This window comes from Bombyx mori, chromosome 18, assembly GCF_030269925.1.
Source record: "Bombyx mori chromosome 18, ASM3026992v2".
In the NCBI taxonomy this organism is placed as follows: Eukaryota; Metazoa; Arthropoda; class Insecta; order Lepidoptera; family Bombycidae; genus Bombyx; species Bombyx mori.
In genome coordinates this window covers 12,140,952-12,163,014 of record NC_085124.1, presented here as the reverse complement: position 1 = coordinate 12,163,014, position 22,063 = coordinate 12,140,952, and the positions used below count along the sequence as shown (strand labels likewise).

At 37.1% G+C, this 22,063-nt stretch overlaps 1 protein-coding gene across 1 annotated transcript in view; it reads left to right on the top strand.

The window, feature by feature from the left end:
• Nucleotides 1–1,503: 1,503 nt before the first annotated feature.
• The window catches only part of LOC101739410 (connectin), a 72,790-nt gene continuing 52,230 nt past the window's right edge, over nt 1,504–22,063 (top strand). Inside the window, exon 1 of the mRNA XM_004928389.4 lies at nt 1,504–1,637. The gene's annotated coding sequence lies outside the window, so the exon portion shown is untranslated. The remainder of the gene's footprint in view (nt 1,638–22,063) is intronic.

The following is a 22,063-nucleotide window of genomic DNA, read 5'->3' as shown; positions in this document are numbered from 1 at the left end:
GCGGGATTGTAGGGATTGGAGGGTGTCTATGTATGTGCGAGCCGCGTGAGCGAACACCACACTCGCGTAAGTCATGACGGGCCTTATGCAAGTTTTGTAAAGTGTCACCTTGTTCCGAAGGGACATTTTACTCCGCTTACAGATCATGGGGTAGAGTCTGCCGAGAATAAATGTGGCACGATCGCGGACTGTTTTTATATGCGGGCGGAATGTCATGGATTCATCCATGGTGACTCCCAGGTACTTTATCTTCCTGGCCCAGGGTATAGGTAGGCCGAAGAGGGTGACTGAGAGAGGGTAGTATCTATCCGTGTGAGCTTATAGTACTCCTTACCATCAGTAATTACGCTTTATAAATATAACGGGACTAGCTGACCCGGCAAACGTTGTTTTGCCATATAAAATATTTCTAGGAAAGATAAATAACCTAGATACCGACTGCAGCGCCATCTTCCGGGCTGATTTGTGAATTTGAAGCATCAAGGGTGCCACCCATACGCATATAAAAGAAATTATTCAAATCGGTCCAGCCGTTTAGGAGTTCAGTGACAAACACACGCACTGAAGAAATACATTTATAAAGACTAGAGGTCCCGCAGTAGTCGAAATTCGTCTATAATTTATTGGAATGTAAGTTTGTACACTATTATGATTGTATTTTATACTTCTATAATCACAAATTTCGCCAAGACTACACTATAAAAAATATTAACAAAGACAAATCATATTCTATTCTCAATTTGACAACAGACGTCAAGAACAAAAGTTTGACAATAAATAGTATGCATGCGTGTGTGCGTCAAATACATGGTATGTAGTATGTGTAATGTTTTCTTTATTGATTTAATGTATCTTTTATGCATTATTTTAAAAAAAAAATTGCATTGTGCACTTCTTCTCTATATTCTCTATAAGTGTGGAAAATTTCATACTCCTCCGTCCGCGCAATTTTCGTAAAAAGGGATACAAAGTTTTTGCTTCACGTATTAATATATAGATACCAGCTGACCCGGCAGACTTCGTAGTGCCTCAAAAAAGACCTAAACTTCAGTACTTTATAATACTTGAACAAGAACAAAAGACTAAATTAGATTGAATAAATTTAATATAAATCTATAAATATACATTTTAAAATAATGAAATTAGAAAATTCACCAGAATACACATCTAACTAAGCACAGAACTCTTCCCACCATCACTCCCACAAACTTGAAATACTAAGAAGTAATATTTCAAAAGGCGCCTCTTGTCAAAGAAAGCATAAACTCTTTTACACGAAATATACGACAACAAAGCGAAAAATAATTTAATTTAACTTGAAATACTCGATGCAAAATTTTAGTAAATCATCCAATGTGTTTTTTGTACTACAATAGTTCTGTGATTGTGAGAATAACGAGAAATGGACTTCGAACAGTTTCGGAATAACGTATTGTTTTGCGCATGTATATACCGCGGTGCAACAGATAATATTCCTGAAATGCCTCAAATTCAGTCGGTTTGGAGGCTTCGTGGAAACAAGACGCGCCCTCGAGGCCTCGTGGGGAAGTTTCCTTTGCCCGTCAGTGTTACGGAAAAAACTAATCTCGGAATTTTCTTGCAGTGATTATTTTGTTCATCATCTTGTTTCTTATAAGGTACGTATTTTTATGTATTATTTAATAATTTGCAAACAATAATATACATTTAGGTATATTTATTTTAACTAAATTGTTAATTTCTAAACCTAAGCAAATACTTTTAAAATAAATAACTGAATTAGATAAGTAAAATCTGTTTTTAATCCGTTGATATGCCAACTTTTTTTTGGTATAGTTAGTCGGCATAAAAATGATAATATAAACATACATATTTTCTACATTTATTTCTAAATATTTTCAGCATGTATTTTTTTTAATATGAAAAAATATTAATTATCTAATTAAAAAAAAATCGAATTATATTTGTACCAACACAGTTACGATTCCATCTTTCCATCTTGAAGTGGCACAGACTAGATACAGCGCGGTTTCATCCATCTAAATTGAGATCCTAATTGAGTGCCTTCAATTAAAGCCTTTGAATTGAAAAACATTTGATTCCAATGAGTATGTACTTTGTTATTAGTCTTACCTTCCCCCCTACTGTTGAAAATGTCAGTTTTAAGATTTTGTCTGAAATAAAATGTCGTAGTTAATGTGTCGTATTGTGTGTTGTTTAAATGGCACTTACTTATATAAGTTTGGGAAATTCAATACTAACTTACATTTAGGTTAAATTCAAATTGAAATATTTTACGAAGAAAAAAGAGCAAGCATTAAAATACATAATTAATTATATACTTTTTTTGGTTCAAAGCGTCTGTTCGTGACTGCGAATTAGATAGGAAGTATTCTAGTTTATGTGAAAAGTGAGCGACATGGTTCGCGCTGTGTTATCTAAGGACTTTGGTAAATACCCAAAAAGAAATGAGCATTAAATTCTTACTTACAAACCTAGAGTGATTAATTAATAATAAAAAATAAATTCATTTAGAAAAAATAATATAATATAAAGACGATTAGGAGGGAGTGCTCTGAGGAATTGTTCGAGATAATACCGGCATCTCGTTTTTACCATCGCACCGCCCGCCACCGGCGTAGAGTTCATCCATAATACCTGGAGCCACTGCGGTCATCCACAGTGCGTTTCCAGAGGACTTTTTTGCCACGTACCATCCGGCTATGGTATGAGCTCCCCTCCACGGTTTTTCCCGAGCGCTATGACATGTCCTTCTTCAAACGAGGCTTGTGGAGAGTATTAAACGGTAGGCAGCGGCTTGGCTCTGCCCCTGGCATTGCTGAAGTCCATGGGCGACGGTAACCACTCACTTCTACTGGTGGTAGGACCTGTTGTGAGTCCGCATGGGTAGGTACCACCGCCCCGCCTATTTCTGCCGTGAAGCAATAATGCGTTTCGGTTTGAAGGGTGGGGCAGCCGTTGTAACTATACTGAGACCTTAGAACTTATGTCTCAAGGTGGGTGGCGCATTTACGTTGTAGATGTCTATGGGCTCCAGTAACTACTCAACACCAGGTGGGCTGTGACCTCGTCCACCCACTTAAGAAAAAAAAAAACCATCAGGTGGGCCGTATGCTCGTCTGCCTACATGGGGCAATAAAAAAATATATATTTATTCGTCAGTAATTTAAATGATTTTTTTTCTATAAACACGCTCATCTACCTGTCATTGTTGTATCTGCCTCTCGCGCGATATATCAGAGGTCCATTAGCAAGAACATTGTTCCAACAATACTTGAACATTTCATTTATTATTGTTCCTATTTATTATTGTTGTTTGACAGCATATATATTTTTAATTAAAAGCTCGAAAACCCTAATTAGTGCATTGCATCAAGTGTTGGCAAACTTAACCTTTCCATTGTCAAGCTTTTATTGAGTTTAACATTATTGAAAACATTATTAATCTATTCACAACAGTAATAACACTTTTCAGAAGATAAATTGCACGGGTTACGTAAAATTATCTACACCAAATTGGGTTTTCACATTTGATAGGTATAAAAGAAAGTAATTCAGATTTGGAATCTGTGATAGAGAAAAGTGTTTAAATCAAAGACTTAAACCGCACACACAATAAAAAATCTTATACCGATCTTACTAACCGATGATTACTAAGCATATCGAATTTTACTGCTAGAAGAATGTTACAGGAAGCCAGTATCTAACAAAGTTGTGACATCACAATGATAATGGCCGATACGTGACGTCAAAGTCTTAAGACTATTGGTAGAACTCATTGATGTTCCCCTGCAAAATAAATATCGTAAATTTTTATTTTTTTTATTGCTTAGATGGGTGGACGAGCTCACAGCCCACCTGGTGTTAAGTGGTTACTGGAGCCCATAGACATCTACAACGTAAATGCGCCACCCACCTCGAGATGTAAGTTCTAAGGTCTCAGTATAGTTACAACGGCTGCCCCACCCTTCGAACCGAAACGCATTACTGCTTCACGGCGGAAATAACACGAGTGTGGTTTATGACTGTTTTAATATTGGCATTTTCTGACAAGTTGTCTACAAGTTGATTAAGATTTCATTTTGGAGTATTGGAAAGCTTTCATTCTTTCGCATTATTCGCCGTACACTATGACTTATCATACATCTTTCTTTCAACGAGGTTTAAGCAATTTTTTATTTACTAGCGACCCGCCCTCGCTTCGCTTCGGAAACTGTAATTTATTATTGATTTCTCCACTATTTAATGGATATTATTATACATATAAACCTTCCTCTTCAATCAATCTATCTAGTAAAAAAAACCGAATCAAAATCCGTTGCGTAGTTTTAAAGATTTAAGCATACATAGGGATATAGGGACAGAGAAAGCGACTTTGGTTTATAGTATGTAGCGATTTAGGCAAATGATACGATTGTACTAATAATATTATAGAGGTTCACGGACCGCTGTCATAAGTTCTTATCAAGATTTCAAATTCATCTGCTATTATGTAGAAGATAACAATCAATGTTTGTTGGTTCGTATTTCATGGCCTGCCACATTGTTCAAATCTTTTTAAATTATTACTTGTTTTATACACTAGCTTTTGGCCGCGTCTTCGTCCGCGTGGAATAGCTACTTTGGCATACCGCTAAATTTTACCCGCCTCTTCATTTACGTAGAAAGTGAAAATATTTTTGAGTAATGGAATGTTAAAGCTATTTATGGTACCAAAATTACGCTTTTTAATCGACTTCAAAAGAGAAGGCTATCAATTCGACCACCATTTTTTATCTATGTATGTTCACCGATTTCTCGAGAATGCTTGAACCGATTCTGATAATTCTCTTTTCTGTTTTTTGTTCGAAAGGGTAGACTTCCCGAATTGTCCTATAATCATTAAGACCTTATGATGGGACCCGATGTGCTCCGCTTGTATTGATCTTAGCGTGATGTTATATAACCTATAGTCTTCCTCAATAAATGAGCTATCTGACACTGAAAGATTTTTTCAAATCGGAGCAGTAGTTCCTGAGATTAGTGCGTTCAAACAAACAAACAAACAAACTCTTCAGTTTTATAATATTAGTTATTATACCTAGTCTTGCCATAAATACTGAGACAAAGGAAAAAAAATCTATTGCAAATAGCATTTATTACTTTGTGTGTTAGTTTAATACATAAATATAAAACAATTTAAAGTACAAAAAGCTTATTCGAAGTGGTCTCCATTGGCTGCAATACAGTACTTTAAACGTTGAGGCCAGTTATCAATAGAAGCACGCACTCTTTCCATGGGAAAATTTTTCACTGCCAATCGTACGGATTGTTTTAGGGACTCCAAATTATCATGGCGTTTAGAGCAAGCCGTACTCTCTAAAACTGAACATAAATCATAATCATAAATGATAAGTATATATACGTTAAAATTTTATGCATGGTACCCATCAACGTATATCAACGATAATTTGCGCGTGAGTTATCTATCTAAAAGAGTGGACAGTGAATGACTTCTAAAATAAATAAAAAGTTGGCTAGGTCCAGAACTTCAAAGTATATATTTTATTGTTTTAGTAGCCAAATCGTCATAGAAAGTGGTCAATGGTGTATATGGGCACTAGCAACGCTAGGAGCACCGCTGTGCCGCTGCCTACCATAAAGTACTCTTCTTAAGCCTCATTTAATGTCGTAGCGCTCCGGGAGGGAGGGAGGAGGAGGGAGTCCTATTCAGAGTTTCAACTTGCGTGAAAGGAAAGATCGCATTGTAATAATCCGCGTGTCGCATTATACACTAATGAATATATAAATCTGACTAAAAACTGTGTCAAGGTGACGAGAATGTCAAATAAATATGTATGTTTTATATTGTCGATATGTTCCGAACAAAATTTATGAAATGACCGCCGCGCTCTATACCTCTGGATATAATGTTTGGGCCAACGACAGTCTACATTATCTGCCGGGTTGAGAACTTTTTTCGGAATAGTTCTAAGACCAAACCCCTTATTTGGCATGAATAAGTGGACTTAAGGGCTCAGCCAGGAGGGGTGGGTGGATTTGCTAACAGCCCGAACGGCTCTGAAGGAGACCTAACAAGGGCAGCCTCAAAGATAATTGCTTCGCTAGTGTATCTACTACCGGTTCAGAATATCAACTCGCTGCGTAGATCTGAAGAAAATCTCAGCGGACTGAAGTTGACGATGTTTGACTGCTGCGCGCTTTTTTATACATTTATGAATAAATTTAAGACCAAGATCGTCATAAAAATATTCCTCACGTACGACGCTGCAACAGCTCTCACCTACCACCAGCTACGAAGGCAAATTTTACTCCGCTTACAGATTATAAAATAGGCCGAGAAAATACGCAGAAAGGTCACGGAAGGAGTTTTCATGGATATATCCTGATAAACACATACTTGACCTTCCTTTTCCGGGTTATTGATGGGCCTAAGATCAGGGGGACTGAGGTTTCTTCGCCTGATGCGGAAGGTGTTCCTCATCGAGATCATCCTTCGGAAAACCGCGGCTGTACTCTTCGCAAGCTGATGTTCACCTCTTATATTATTTGCAAACTATTCTTGACAATACCCTGAACGCGATTCAAATATCTTTTCTTCAGCGGGTGCGACAAAGTAACAATTTTTATTTATCAGTCATATTTTATATATTACTGAAATTCAACAAGAATTTGCTACATTTCATTCAGAGTAACATTCATGTTTTCCAACTAGTAAATATCCAGTCATAAAATTTACCGTCTTTAGATCTGAATGGAACATGAAAGATTAAATCATTTATATTTACAAACCACAAGTACTATTTATATAATAATACTAGCTGACCCGGCAAACATTGTTTTGCCTTATATAAGATTTCTAGGGAATTTCTAGTGTAGAAAAAAAACTAACTTATTGTAAGTGTGTAAGGATGTGGTAAATGAGTGAAAGAGGTATGTAGTGCTGTGAACGATGAGGGAATATATAATAAAAATAACAAAACCTCATTCAACCACATAATACCTCATTATAACAAAAAAAAATGTCCAAATAAAAAAAAATATGTTAGGGGTGGACAGCCCTAATCACTTAGGGGTATGAAAAATAGATAGTAGCCGATTCTCAGGCTTACTGAATATGCATAAAAAATTTCATGAGAATCGGTCGAGCGGTTTCGGAGGAGTATGGGAACGAACATTGTGACACGAGAATTTTATATATTAGATTATTAACTTATAAAAACACTATATTTCTTGATTCACAAAAAAACTCATAGGATAAATAAATACAAGTATAGAACCTTTTGTGTAATTTGTTACACTTAAATTTTAATATCTCTTAAGAGGATTTAGCTCCGGGCAAATGTTACGGCCTATTCAGTCGCCACACAATTCTATGAATAAAACTCTATTCTTTTGTATACTCATGATTTATATAAAAGATTATTTTATTGCCGTGCCTTATAAAATTAAATGTATTATAGTATGTATTTTATTTTTACTTTATATATAATATAAAAAACATGATACACTCCGCAATAAAATTTTATTTGTTTAACTATCTGTTAATAATATATAAACATTAGCTCAGTGTTTCTAAACTAATAATTTAATTAATCAACAATATTAGACCATAGATGACAAGGGCAGCTATGCATATTTGATTTACTGATTAGGGTTTCTAGCAATCAATCTAGCACGCACTTTTTATACCAAACATTCTACTTCAGCTATGCACATATTACTGGTGGTATTGGTGGTAGGACCTGTTGTGAGTCCGCGCGGGTAGGTACCACCGCCCTGCTTATTTCTGCCGTGAAGTAGTAATGCGTTTCGGTTTGAAGGGTGGGGCAGCCGTTGTAACTATATTTGAGACCTTAGAACTTATATCTCAAGTTGGGTGGCGCATTTACGTTGTATATGTCTATAGGCTCAAGTAACCACTTAACATCATGTGGGCTGTGAGCTCATCCATCCATCTAAGCAATAAAAAAAACATATGTATAATATAAAATTTGTTGACTGTATCGTGAATTTAAGGATTACAGTACTAAATTCCTGAAAGAAATATAAACATCTCTCCCCTGAGATTAATCACAAAGACTGTTTTCATAACAAATCTTCACTTTGACATTTTGAAAAGTATTCGAGAAATCAAAAGGGAAATCCGAAATAGAAATGGCGGACGACGGTAAAACGAATGCTCCCAAGCGCATAATCTTTATACAAAAGATTATCGCCGTAGCAAAACATGTTTATTGCTGAGAAAGTAGCGTCAAAAGAACATTTCAGACTTCGCCTGTTCATTATATAGATTCGAGACCAACAAATGCGTTCCTAGTCAAATTCGGTCTGTCAATAAATAAACCGGCGATCAAATTAGACTGAGGATCAACAAGTCCCGTGTGGATTCTAGCAACAAAAAAAAAGCCGGGAATCCTGAATTCTTCCCTGGGGCGTCGTAAACGTCTTTTACTGTGGAAAAATCGAGTTAAAATTTGTTTAGCGATTGATGGAGATGTCGGCCACAAACAGAAGGGGGATTAGGTACGAACAGATCCGTAGCGTAAAAGAGTAATTGAGTTAAATTCACGAATACAACAAACATTCGAATGACCTGTTTACGATTTGGGAAAGATGTTACTTAACACTTTTCGTGTCGCGCTAAGTAATTGGTTACTTTGTTACTTTATTTACTTATCTTTTGTCGGCGTAAATGAATTTACACACGAACCTCGTCTCGTGTTCCGTCAAAAATAGGGGGCATTAGGTTTTTTTTTTTTATTGCTTAGATGGGTGGACGAGCTCACAGCCCACCTGGTGTTAAGTGGTTACTGGAGCCCATAGACATCTACAACGTAAATGCGCCACCCACCTTGAGATATGACATGTTCTTCTTCAAACGAGGCTTGTGGAGAGTATTAAGCGGTAGGCAGCGGCTTGGCTCTGCCCCTGGCATTGCTGAAGTCCATGGGCGACGGTAACCACTCACCATCAGGTGGGCCGTATGCTTGTCTGCCTACAAGGGCAATAAAAAAAAAAAAGAGTTCTAAGGTCTCAGTATAGTTACAACGGCTACCCCACCCTTCAAACCGAAACGCATTACTGCTTCACGGCAGAAATAGGCAGGGCGGTGGTATCTACCCGTGCGGACTCACAATAGGTCCTACCACCAGTGATTACGCAAATTATAATTTTGCGGGTTTGATTTTTATTACACGATATTATTCCTTCACCGTGGAAGTCAATCGTGAACATTTATTAAGTACGTATTTCATTAGAAAAATTGGTACCCGCCTGCGGGATTCGAACACCGGTACATCGCAACAACGAATGCACCGGACGTCTTATCCATTAGGCCACGACGACTTAGACGAGGTAGAAAAATATAATGAGGATACTATTAGCATGAATCTTCAAGGGGCAGAAGTTGCATGCCGGTATCTTCTGATAGTTGGATAGATAATACAAAGTAAATTCGACTCGTGTTAAGACGTATATTTCAAAAAGGCATCTAAATCGTGTGGTGGGTCGTATCGTGAAACCACACTCATGAAAATTATTCTTTTATCCATCCATGTCGCCAATGGAGCGGTAATGCCAATTTAAAGGAGGGAGTAGGGTATAGAGAGATATAAAGTAGATGTATAGGAACGGTGTAGAGCAGGACCTCAAAGCTATCGGTGTCAAGAACTGGAAGGAGAAAGTTTTAAGCAGAGCAGTCTGGAGAGACATACTAGATCAGGCTAAGGCCCACCCCGAGCTGTAAAGCCTAAAATGATGATGATGATGATAAGTAGGGTAGCCAGGGTAGGTACTTTACAAACCTATTGATAATTCAACGTTATTGTACGAAATTTTACAAAACAGAAAAACCCAATTTTATCTTTTTTTTTATTGCTTCGATGGGTGGGCGAGCTCACAGCCCACCTGGTGTTAAGTGGTTACTGGAGCCCATGGACATCTACAACGTAAATGCGCCACCCACCTTGAGATATAAGTTCTAAGATCTCAGTATAGTTACAACGGCTGTCCCACCCTTCAAACCGAAACGCATTACTGCTTCACGGCTGAAAGTTTTATTTCATAAAAATATGTTTGCGTATATGTATTGCAACATATGTTACGTACACGTTTTTTTTCCTTATTTCGTAAATTAATGAAATTTGAGTTGACACGATACATACATAATACCTCTTATATGTGTAAATTGGTTTTTCGGCAACGCAAAACGTGTTCCCGGGACGCGGTTTCGTAAAAGCGTTCGACAATATACACTTGTAAAAACCCGAAAATCACTTGAGACGCGACTTATTAAATTTAGGTTAGGAACCCAAAACTCGTTTGGTGAGTGACATCAAAATGTTAATTGATTGTTAACAAGATTGGAGGCGTTGTTAATGCTTCGAAATTTCGTACGCCACGTTATAATTTACGTGAATCATTATTAGCGTTTAGGCCACTTTCAATGAAATGAATTCAATGTCGTTTTAATATTTTAGACCTAAGTTGGTATTTAAAATGTTGGTAGTCTTTGCTAAAGCGAAAAGGTACTTCAGGCTTGGACAAAGGGGTCCTGCGCGCTATGATATATCCTTTTTCAAAACAGGTTTGTGAAGAGTAGTGATGCGCAAAATGTATCACTGAGCTGAAAATATAGATACATATCATTTCGCCCTAAACATAAATATCACTCATTTAGCTCTCTATCTCATTTAAATCACTAGTTCGGTTCAATTGATTTCTTTTCAGTTCAGTTTTTTCATTTCAGTTCATTTTTCATTTCAGTTCAATCTAATTCAATTGATTGGTCTCTCAATTAATTCATTTCTTCGTCTTGATCATTAAGCTCATTTATTATATCACTCACTTTGTATTTTTTGGAATATTCTTGGAATATTTACAATAGTCAGTTCAGTTTGTAACTGTTGGTTCACTCAGCAATTCAAGATACATGTCGTGAGACAAATGAGTTAGTGATCTAGTGAGGTAGAACTGAGTTACTGATACATTTGGAGGTAGTGATACATTATATTGGTGTGAGTGATATATAGCTTTTATATCACTCATTCAAGAGCTACACATCTTTAGTGGATAGTACTCAGCGGTGAGCAGCGGCTTGGCTGTGCCCCTGGAATTCCTGACGTCCATGAACGACCACCATTCACCAGATGGAACGAGTGATCGTTTGCATACTAATGCTATAAAGTATATAATAAAGGTTGGGGAAAAAGTCTTTTCCCATTATAGTATGTAAGAACTTGTAATAAAATCTCTTTGGCTATACTATTAGTATCTGGCTGGTTTTGCTATCATTAAAAGTTTAAATTGTAAAGAAGACAATTCCAAATTCAAATTAGGAAAATGTGTGATTTTTATCTATTTTTCGTACTGTGAAGATGAGTGAATCTAATGAAGAAATTCGATACATTTTATACTTTTAGTACAAAAAAATTTGCGATGTTTATGGACCTATTTTTTTTTGCTTAGATGTGTGGATGAGCTCACATCCCACCTGGTGTTAAGTGGTTACTGGAGCCCATATACATCTACAACGTAAATGCGCCACACACCTTGAGATATAAGTTCTAAGGTCTCAGTATAGTTACAACGGCTACCCCACCCTTCAAACCGAAACGCATTACTGTTTCACGGCAGAAATAGGCAGGGCGGTGATACCCACCCGTGCGGACTCACAAGAGGTCCTACCACCAGTAATTACGCAAATTATAATTTTGCGGGTTTGATTTTTATTACACGATGTTATTCCTTCACCGTGGAAGTCAATCGTGAACATTTGTTAAGTACGTATTTCATTAGGAAAATTGGTACCCGCCTGCGGGATTCGAACATCGCTGCATTGTTAGATACGAATGCACTGGACGTCTTATCCTTTAGGCCACGACGACTTCAAAGACTAGTGCAGTGTCTGTAAGAGTAGCACAAATTTGGTTTAAGCGTTTTCAATCTGGAAATTTTGCACATTTAGAAGCTGCCCGTGAGCATTTATGAACTGACCCTGACGAACACATACATGGATTTCAGAAAAATATGCGAGATATAACTTTTAAACTGTTTTTATTGCTCAGTGCCGTATTGAAGTCCTTATTTTAATATATTATAGCTTGTGAATTTGTTATACTATTTATATATTATCGACGGAAAGTACAAATTATTCGAAAATCAGAAATTTAAGAAAAGAAATGCGGAAATCGGACAAGTGAATAATCGGTTTATCAGTATACATAATATGTATATATATATCCTTCTTCAAACGAGGCTTGTGGAGAGTATTAAGCGGTAGGCAGCGGCTTGGCTCTGCCCTTGGCATTGCTGAAGTCCATGGGCGACGGTAACCACTCACCATCAGGTGGGCTGTATGCTCGTCTGCCTACCAAGGCAATAAAAAAAAAATAAAAAAATATAATTATGTAGTAATAGTAAAAATAAGTATCACATAAGCGTTAATCATATTCGCGGCACGCATAGTATTAAGCTGTCTTTTCCGGTCAACGAACTAATTAACGTAAAGCTGGGAATAAGGCACAAACTCTTGCATTGCAACCTTATTGACTTAGCAAATCAAGGTTGTTTTCCGGTTATGTTGATAATTTTCTCCTTACTTTAATAGTACTGTAGAGATATACGACAAAGGGAAGATCTTCCACCGAGCGGATGATATTGCTCGGTAGACCGACGGTCCGAATGTTATTGTCCGGAACTTGTATATAAGCGCTTTATCTTAAAAATGTCGTAAGCGAGATTCAGGCATCTGTCAATTATCTTGCGTTGTATGTTGGCTACCCGCCACAGTACCCTTTATTTATTTATTAATAATTAAAAAATAAATAAACTCGTCATTTGCTCCATTTCATTTATCGCTACGAAAAAAGCTCCGACCTTATACAACGAGGATCCTGCCGCAATATGATAAACCCCGTAATAACGCATTATGGAGCAGAAATTAAATTTAATTTCAATCAACATTGGACCCCGAAGTTAAATGTGATCGAGTGAACTTTGTGTCGGAAATACAGTAACATTTATTAACACTTCGAACGCTGCATAACAATTATGATTTAATGTGGATTAAAGTTTATCATATTGGTTGAGTTTTAAATTACTTTTATGGTAATAAGTACTTGGTGTGGCGTGATGCATCTTGTTTGCGATTGGAAAATGGTCCTAATTACGTTATCTGATGCACACGTGGTACGGATATTTCAGCCGTGCGTCGAAGTTGTGACACACTGTCTGAATGTGGTAGGAGCTACTAGTGGTAGGGCCTCTTATGAGTCCGCACGGGTAGGTACCACCACTCTGCCTATTCGCTTCGGTTTGAAGGGTGGGACAGCCGTTGTAACTATACTGAGTGAGTGGCGCATGTACGTTTTAGATGTCTATGGGCTCCAGTAACCACTTAACACCAGGTGGGCTGTGAGCTCGTCCACTCATCTAAGCAATAAAAAAAAAAAAAAAAAACCCATCTAAGCAATAAATAAAAAATGTGAGAATACAAACTCATTTCTCACCTAATGTTCTCCAAGTCGGTAGGATTCCGTAATTTCTCAGCGGCGAATAGAAGGCGGACACTTCACAGCATTATAGACAGTTCTGGTATGGTGCGATAGTGGTGTAAAAATCGGTTTCAATTTAGATCTATATTGCGTGTTGCGCGTAAAATAGCGGAAAAGCATATGAAGATACGTTCCTGAGTTCCTTGAAATTCAAAATCACATTTTGGTGATGCATTGTTTAAATTCTTATGCCTTCAAAGAGGTTTCACTGGATCCCGAAGAGACGACGTCACATGCGTCTAAACTTTAAATTCAAAACTGTGTTGATCTTACCAAGGCACTCATCCAGTACTACTTGTATTTGGCAATATCAATAGTACTATTATTATAAAAACAGTTACAAAAAAGTGTCCGCATCACAATGGACTTACTGTATGTTTTATGATTATATCTTTATCCAACTGCCCCGAATTTTTTGTAATATGGTAATGTCGGTCAATTTATAGTTTTCCTTATAGCACGCTCTGTAGCAGTCTACATTGTCTGTCTATGTTGCTTTTTTTTACTATTGCCCGTGTAAGAAGACGAGCATACATACGGCTGATGGTGAGTGGTTACCGTCGCCCATGGACTTCAGCAATGCCAGGGGCAGAGCCAAGCCGCTGCCTACCGCTCAGTAGCAATCTGAACATTTGAGGGATAGCTAGATTTGACTTTTTAATTTTTGTTGATATTTCGCCTGAGATTCTGAAACGTTAAGGCCCATTCAAAAATTTATAAATATTTTATCACCTAAATGACGTTCATAATGGCGTTCCACATTAAAAAATAAAAATTTACTAATACACGGACCCCAGCATTATTTTAATGCCAAGTGAGTAATGAAATGGTTTGTCCACTATCGCTTAAAAAATTCCCGTTGAATTATGTAACGAAAGCGTTTAAATAATCACGTGTGCGATTTATAGAAATGACCTCAGAAGCTTGAAGCTATTAATAGCTTTTAGATTTAATGAAAAACTTTAACTGAACTTTGTACTGAGATTTTTTTTTTATTTCCCTTTTAGGCAGACGAGCATACGGCCCACCTAATGGTGAGTGGTTACCGTCGCCCATGAACTTCAGCAATGCCAGGGGCTGAGCCAAGCCGCTGCCTACCGCTTAATACTCTCCACAAGCCTCGTTTGAAGAAGGACATGTCATAGCGCTCGGGAAACACCGTGGAGGGGAGCTCGTTCCATAGCCGGATGGTACGTGGCAAAAAAGATCTCTGGAAACGCACTGTGGATGACCGCAGTGGCTCCAGGTAGTATGGATGAACTCCACTCCGGTGGCGGGCGGTGCGATGGTAAAAACGAGAATTTATTATATGCACTCAATAAATTGAAATAAAACCGGTACATGCTACATAAGATCTGTTTATTGGTATTCAATATTCACGAGAAACTGCAACACAACACAACAAAAATCACTATGAGCTCACAGAGATTTCAAACCAACTAACACAGGATATAACAAATCCTAAAATCATCTCTCGACGAACACTCATAACATTTCCTTCGGCATTATCGTAAACTATTTTCTCAGCCTTTGGAACGATTTTCATTTCACGCTTCACCGCTCCATTTAACACAGCGGCAGCGTTTGGGCGTCCATTGAAAGTTGCTGACCCTAAACCGTCGTAGAAGACCTTAAGCTTAAAATTTGTTGTATCCTCTTGTAGTCATTAATCTTGAACGCAATTGTGTCTAATTCCCGCTACTTCCTTTGGCGTAATAAATCACCTAAGTACACATTTAACTGAGCCGACGATTCTCAAATTACGGGGTCACCTATTTCGAGATTCGTGCTAATGTGACTTTCGTTATTAAATTAGAGTTATTGCGAATGTGGTGAAATCACGCGTGCCTCTTGTGAAAATTCGTGGAAGTATTTGACTAGATGCGTCTTTTGCAAGACTTTTTGTGGCACATTTTAAATATTAGGTATATCGGCGTAACATTACCATTTAGTTAACTAAGATTAGTTAAAGTTAATTACTCTTTTAATGTTGACATTGTTGCTTAACCATTTTAAGTCCAACGCGTGTAAACAATTGTTTAAGACGTATTCAAGAGAATTAATGACTAAACTACCGCCATTTTTCTATTGTAAATACGAATGATTAATGTCGCCTGATCTTCTCAGTGGGTCGCGTTTTAGATTCACTGGTAGATTTTGAGAAGCACTGTTCTTGCTATTATAGGGCTAGTGTTAGCAACGCCTCCTGGTTTGAGTCCGGAGCGCTCACCTGCACCTTAAGGTTACGTTTACAAAGCCTCTCAAGGCTATCAGCTTAGATAGGAAAATAACCGCATACTTTCGGCTCGAGAAACCGAGAGGGGTGAAGCTATTTGTTGTTATTGTTGTACACTTAAAACGCAATAAATGGAATTCATTGGAAAAGTGAGTCTTAATAACTGTCACTATAAAAATCAATGATAACAATGAAGATAATCATTCAATCATTTTTAACAACAACGTGGCGCTACTCGCTTCGTCATGTACTCGTACATACATAGTATACATGCATATGTATATGATATTCATGGTGGGCTATATCTTGGAAATTTTAGATTGCGAATGATACTGGCGACGGTTGCATTTCAGCATCCGTTTTATTTGTTTACTGATAGTGGCAATTTATTTAGTATTGGGTAGGGTATTGAAAGCCCGTACATCGTATCCATGTGGGTTTTTAACACCCACCTGCCTGTTTTTACCGCGAAGCAGTTATTTATACCGGATTAGAAATATAATCGCGTTTTGTTTTAATTAAAATACAAAATATGATTTTTAGTGTCATTTCGTTAGGTAACTACTTTTTTTAATTTATTTTTTATTGCTTAGATGGGTTGACGAGCTCACAGCCCACCTTGTGTTAAGTGGTTATTGGAGCCCATAGACATCTACAACGTAAATGCGCCACCCACCTTGAGATATAAGTTGTAAGGTCTCAGTATAGTTACAACGGCTGCCGCACCCTTCAAACCGAAACGCATTACTGCTTCACGGCAGAAATAGGCAGGGCGGTGGTACCTACCCGCGCGGACTCACAACAGGTCCTACCACCAGTAATTACGCAAATTATAATTTTGCGGGTTTCACTTTTATTACACGATGTTATTCCTTCACCGTGGAAGTCAATCGTGAACATTTGTTGAGTACGTATTTCATTAGAAAAATTGGTACCCGCCTGCGGGATTCGTACACCATTGCATCGCTTCAACACGAATGCACCGGACGTCTTATCTTATAGGCCACGACGACTTCAGTTATATAATATGTATAACATTAGGTTATTCGACAAAAAGATTATTGCTCAATAAATGTATGCCTCAATCGTTTTAGTCGCAATCTTTGTTACAAGAATGTACCAATGAAAATACTTTAAATATATATTATGTATTTGCACACGTTTGAAGTACAAACAGTATATCCTTACACAGAAGTGAGTCGGTACAAAGGCAGGTTTAATATAATCGTTCCTTTGTTTTATATGTACTAGTGTTTGTTCACCGCTCGATAGTCTCAAAGAACGTTTTACTGTTCTTCATACATTTCAGGTATGTTACTCAATCTTTTACCGTAGCTTGAACTTTATCCATATCAAAAGTGTTTTAACGATTTCATAAGCGTCATCGTACCTTATTTTGTAGCCGGGGCTCGTGTCATTTGAGCGACATCATATTATGATTATTTTTAAATTTTATCATAAATATTCATGTTCAAAAATAGATTTATAAACGAATTCCAAAAATTAATATTAATCATTATTTTCTAAATAACAATCAAACCCACAAAATTATAATTTGCGTAATAACTGGTGGTAGGACGTCTTGTGAGTCCGCGCAGGTAGGTACAAACACCCTGCCTATTTCTGCCGTGAAGCAGTAATGCGTTTCGGTTTGAAAGGTGGGGCAGCCGTTGTAACTATACTTGAGACCTTAGAACTTATATCTCAAGGTGGGTGGCGCATTTACGTCGTAGATGTCCATGGGCTCCAGTAACTACTTAACACCAGGTGGGCTGTGAGCTCGTCCACCCATTAAAGCAATAAAAAAAAAGATTAAGTTGCTCATCGACTGGTAATTGGTGCTTGAAATGTTTAAAAGCCCTCCGAGTGAATCGAGAGAAAAGAACTAGTAACGTCATCTGGGTCAATAGTTTTCGGCATCTACCGATGATTGGATTATCGTGATGTGCTTCCTTCTCGAAGAAGCGTTCTTAAGCTGTCTTACTTTAAGAAATACTCACGAATTCTTCGATTCATTCTTCTGTGACTAGCCCACTGAGTTTCTCGCCGGGTCTTCTCAGTGGGTCGCGTTTCCGATCCGGTGGTAGATTCTGCGAAGCACTGCTCTTGCTACAGTTAATGTTAGCAACACTCCGGTTTGAGCCCCGTGAGCTTACCTACACACGCTAGGGTGAAGCTGAAATAGCCTCTCAATCGGCTATCGGCATAGGTAGGAAAAAAATATCTGTGACTTCGATGATTTGATTCCCGACAAATGAGAACGGAATGTTCTCTCATATAAGTTTTCGGTAGCTTTTCTTCATGATAGCTTCGTCCGTATTTCAATAATAAAATCTTTAATTTTCCCAAAAAGCTTAAATAAACGTAGCCACCCTTATTACTCTGATAAACAGATACACTCCTGTTACACTTTAAAATAAAGACATTTATCAATCCATTTGTGTATTTGTTTTCTCATGTTCTATGTGGTCGCTTGTTTATTATATTTATGGGTTTATTCACTTAAAATTTGTTCACTTATTGTCTTTAGGGAAAAAAAATCCCATAACACCATTCATACACGACCGTAAGCACGCATGTTATAATAATTTTTAGTGTGCTAATAAAAAAATATGAGTGGATGAACTCATAGATCTTACCTCGTTTTCCGTGTATATTGGGGCCTATAGAAATCATAAAACAAACGCAGCGAAGTGTCAACTTTACGACAACAACAACTATCTTATTCCACTTCTGTCTTATACAAACGGAAACTCAAGAGTCCTAACTTCAATCGTAAATGAAAATCTAATTAACTTGATCCTTTCCTCAACACAAACAATCTACATAAGAACTCACATTAAATCAAGTAGGGGACTTGTAAAGTTTGAAAGCCGCAGTGTTACAAATACACACACGAATTCTCAAGTTTTAAAAGGGAATTAGAAATACAAACTCGTTTAAATTTAGTAGCGAATGGATGATTTTATTTAAGCATAGTTTCAACTTAAAGGTCCAAGTATGTTATCTGGGTAAGATTGTGTTCTTACATTCTTTTCTGGCTGCTATGCGCCGGAGATTTCAAAACCCACAGGCATTTTCTATTGAATTTATGGGCTTTTTTTTTGACGCGTCTTAAATAGTTATCAGAGCCTATTCTGGAAAAATCTTGAAACAACTTTAAAACATTATATGAAATATAGCACGTCTTTGTAATATTTCGATATGGCAATCCTGCCATGCCGATTGGAATTCAAATATAGTTCGCTAGGATATATAGAATAGGATAAGATAGGAATAAGATTACTTTGTCAAGTCTTATAGGTTTACAGTAACTTTTACTGGTGGAAGGACATCTTGTAAGTTCGCGCGGGTAGGTACCACCGCCCTGCCTATTTCTGACGTGAAGCAGTAATGCGTTTCGGTCTGAAGGGTGGGGCAGCCGTTGTAACTATACTGAGATCTTAGACCTTATACCTCAAGGTGGATAGCGCATTTACGTTGTAGATGTCTATAGGCTCCAGTAACCATTTAACACCAGGTAGGCTGTGAGCTCCTCCACCCATCTAAGCAATAAAAAAATAAAAAAGTAAGCATACGTTCCATTTTGAAGGGCAGAAAAATAGTTGTAATTCACCAATGTAATTCAAATTTTTCTCAATCCCACGTCACGAGATGGGGAGTGTCAATCGCTTTATAGTATTTTTAAGCCATTTAATAACAGCTGACGACTCTAAGCTGATAAAAAAATTAAGTTTTACTAAATTTCCTTAACTAGAGGACTGAAAGGGAGGCATAATTATAAAGTTTGTGAGTCACCGTGTGACACCCACGCGATGTCCCCTTTGTTAGGAACAATTGTTAAGCCACTATTATGATAACGACACATGTGAAAGGGGCTTCGTACCGGATTAGTTGGGTTTGATTGATAAAATTACAGAGAATTGACAAAATTTCACAAATTGATAAATGTGATTTAATTTTAGCTCAAAGCAATTCATTATGTATTCCAAATTTAGTCTAACTACTGAAAATATGCAAAGTTTCCGTTGAAAATGCTTTGCAAAAAGTTGAAAATTATTTTCACAAATTCCAAATTAAATTGAATAAAATTTAATTTTATAATTGAAATTATCATAATCACAAATGTTACAACGCTGTTAATGTTTGGTCTGCATCTTTTGCGTAACAATGGAGCAAGTGATGAAAATTATAATTTGAAAAGAGAATCTATAATTTTTAAATTTTCGTGGCTTAAAGGATAAGACGCCTGGTTTATTCATATCAAGCGATGCAACTGTACCGATGTTCGAATCCCGCAAGCAGGTACCAAGATTTCTAATGTATTATTATACGTACTTAACAAATGCCTACGAAAGGCTCCAACGACGTAAGAATAACATCGTGTTTTTTTAAATCAAACCCACATAACATATAATTAGGTTAAATACTGGTGATTGGGCGTTTTGTTAGCCCGCACGGGTAGACACCACCATCACCCTATCTATTTCTGCCATGAATTAGTAATGCGTTTCGATTTGAAGGTCGAGGCAGCCGTTGTACTATTATATAAAACTGAGACATAGAACTGAATTCTCAAGGAGGGAGCCCACCTAAGTGATAAAAACAATGCAGTATCGCACGTACGCAGCTCGCATTCCAAAAATATCAAGGTCTTCATAATTTACGTGCAGTGAAACCGTGGGACAGAAATTCTTTCTTATCGTTCAGTAATAAATGTAACAAGAACATTTTAATACCACTAGACGATGACCGGTTATTTTTTTTTTTTTGATAACGCCATCTTTTTTGTCTTTAAAGCGGTTATTTGCCTTCAATTAAGAAAAATAGTATTATTATTAGCCAATAGATGTCGGGAAGAGTAAAGTTGATTATCGATAAAGTTGATTATTGAATAAAACAACATTTTCTGAAAATAAATCGTAGCTAGATCGATTTATCGCCCCCGAAATCTCCTGTATACTAAATTTAATCTCCTGTATACTAAATTTTATGAAAATCGTTGGAGCCGTTTCCGAGTCGTTTAAGGTATAAGATATCCAGATAATCAACTTACATTATTCTCAACGTTATTTCTCATTTCGCAAAAATACGCACACAGGAGGCTTTTTGACACTAACCAGATCTTCTTACAGAGTCTCATATGGCAAGTATAATGCGAATATCTATCAAGTTGACATATAACATTGGTGAACGTAAAGCTCTTCCTACTTTGGAGCCATTACCTATTAATGTCGAGCAAAGCAACAGGGATCCAAAGGCCTTTTGCCTAGAGACCACGTAATATGTAAATTAGACCCGGCACATTAAATATTTACTTAACTGCGCACTCTATGTACTTGTACGCGTCCTAAGAATTTACGCCCAGGCGTTCTTAAGTGTCCATTTAGTTAAGGTCGATTTGGCTTTAGTTGAGGAGGCGGAGTTAGATGTTTTGATGTTTCCATTGATAACTTAGTATATAATAAAGCACGACTTTTTAAGCGAAAAATTGGTCCACCAAAGATGGTGGAAGTGATTTGTGTTCTTGAGATGCAAAGAACCTCGTTCCAAGCTTTAACTAGTTAGGATCTGAAAATTTTACTTGCAGTATGTACTTTCTATTTCCAAAATAATCTCTGATTTATCACATATCTGTCGCCTATTTCTCAACATTTTAAGGATGAAGACAAAGATTAAATAGACTAAAATGACTAAATAAATAACTACCATATTAAACAGCAAAGTCAAAGTCTCAGGATGAAACATACCACCCTGAAACATACTGTGGAAGTTTAAATTTCATTAGGATAGAAGGTGTCTAAAGTTGTGTGTGAAGGTGTCCAATCTAACCCTTTAAAAGCAGGCACTTTCGTAATTGAAGTTGAGATTAAACATTCGACGTTAAATTGCTTTAAGATAGGATTTCTTATCTTGTTAGCGTGAGGAATATACAAGCCAACAAGAAAAAGTACGCCTAAAACCAACCCTATTGCTACAGTCCCGAGAAAATACTCAAATGACACTGAGCTCAAAAGTGTCGTACTGAATCATAGACTCGAACGTAGATAGATAGATACATAGATACATAGATGCGATCAATTTTTTATTGCTTTAAATAATAAGAAAATTGTATTTGCGGGATGATCGCTTATTTGCGGGATAAAGACAAATTGTGATCACGTACAATAAGGAAATGTTTTCTCACTGGCGAATTCAATACTAGACGCTTGACAGTGACGGGTTCTAGAAGACAACGATTGCTGAAAAAGAAGACTAAGCATCACAAAAT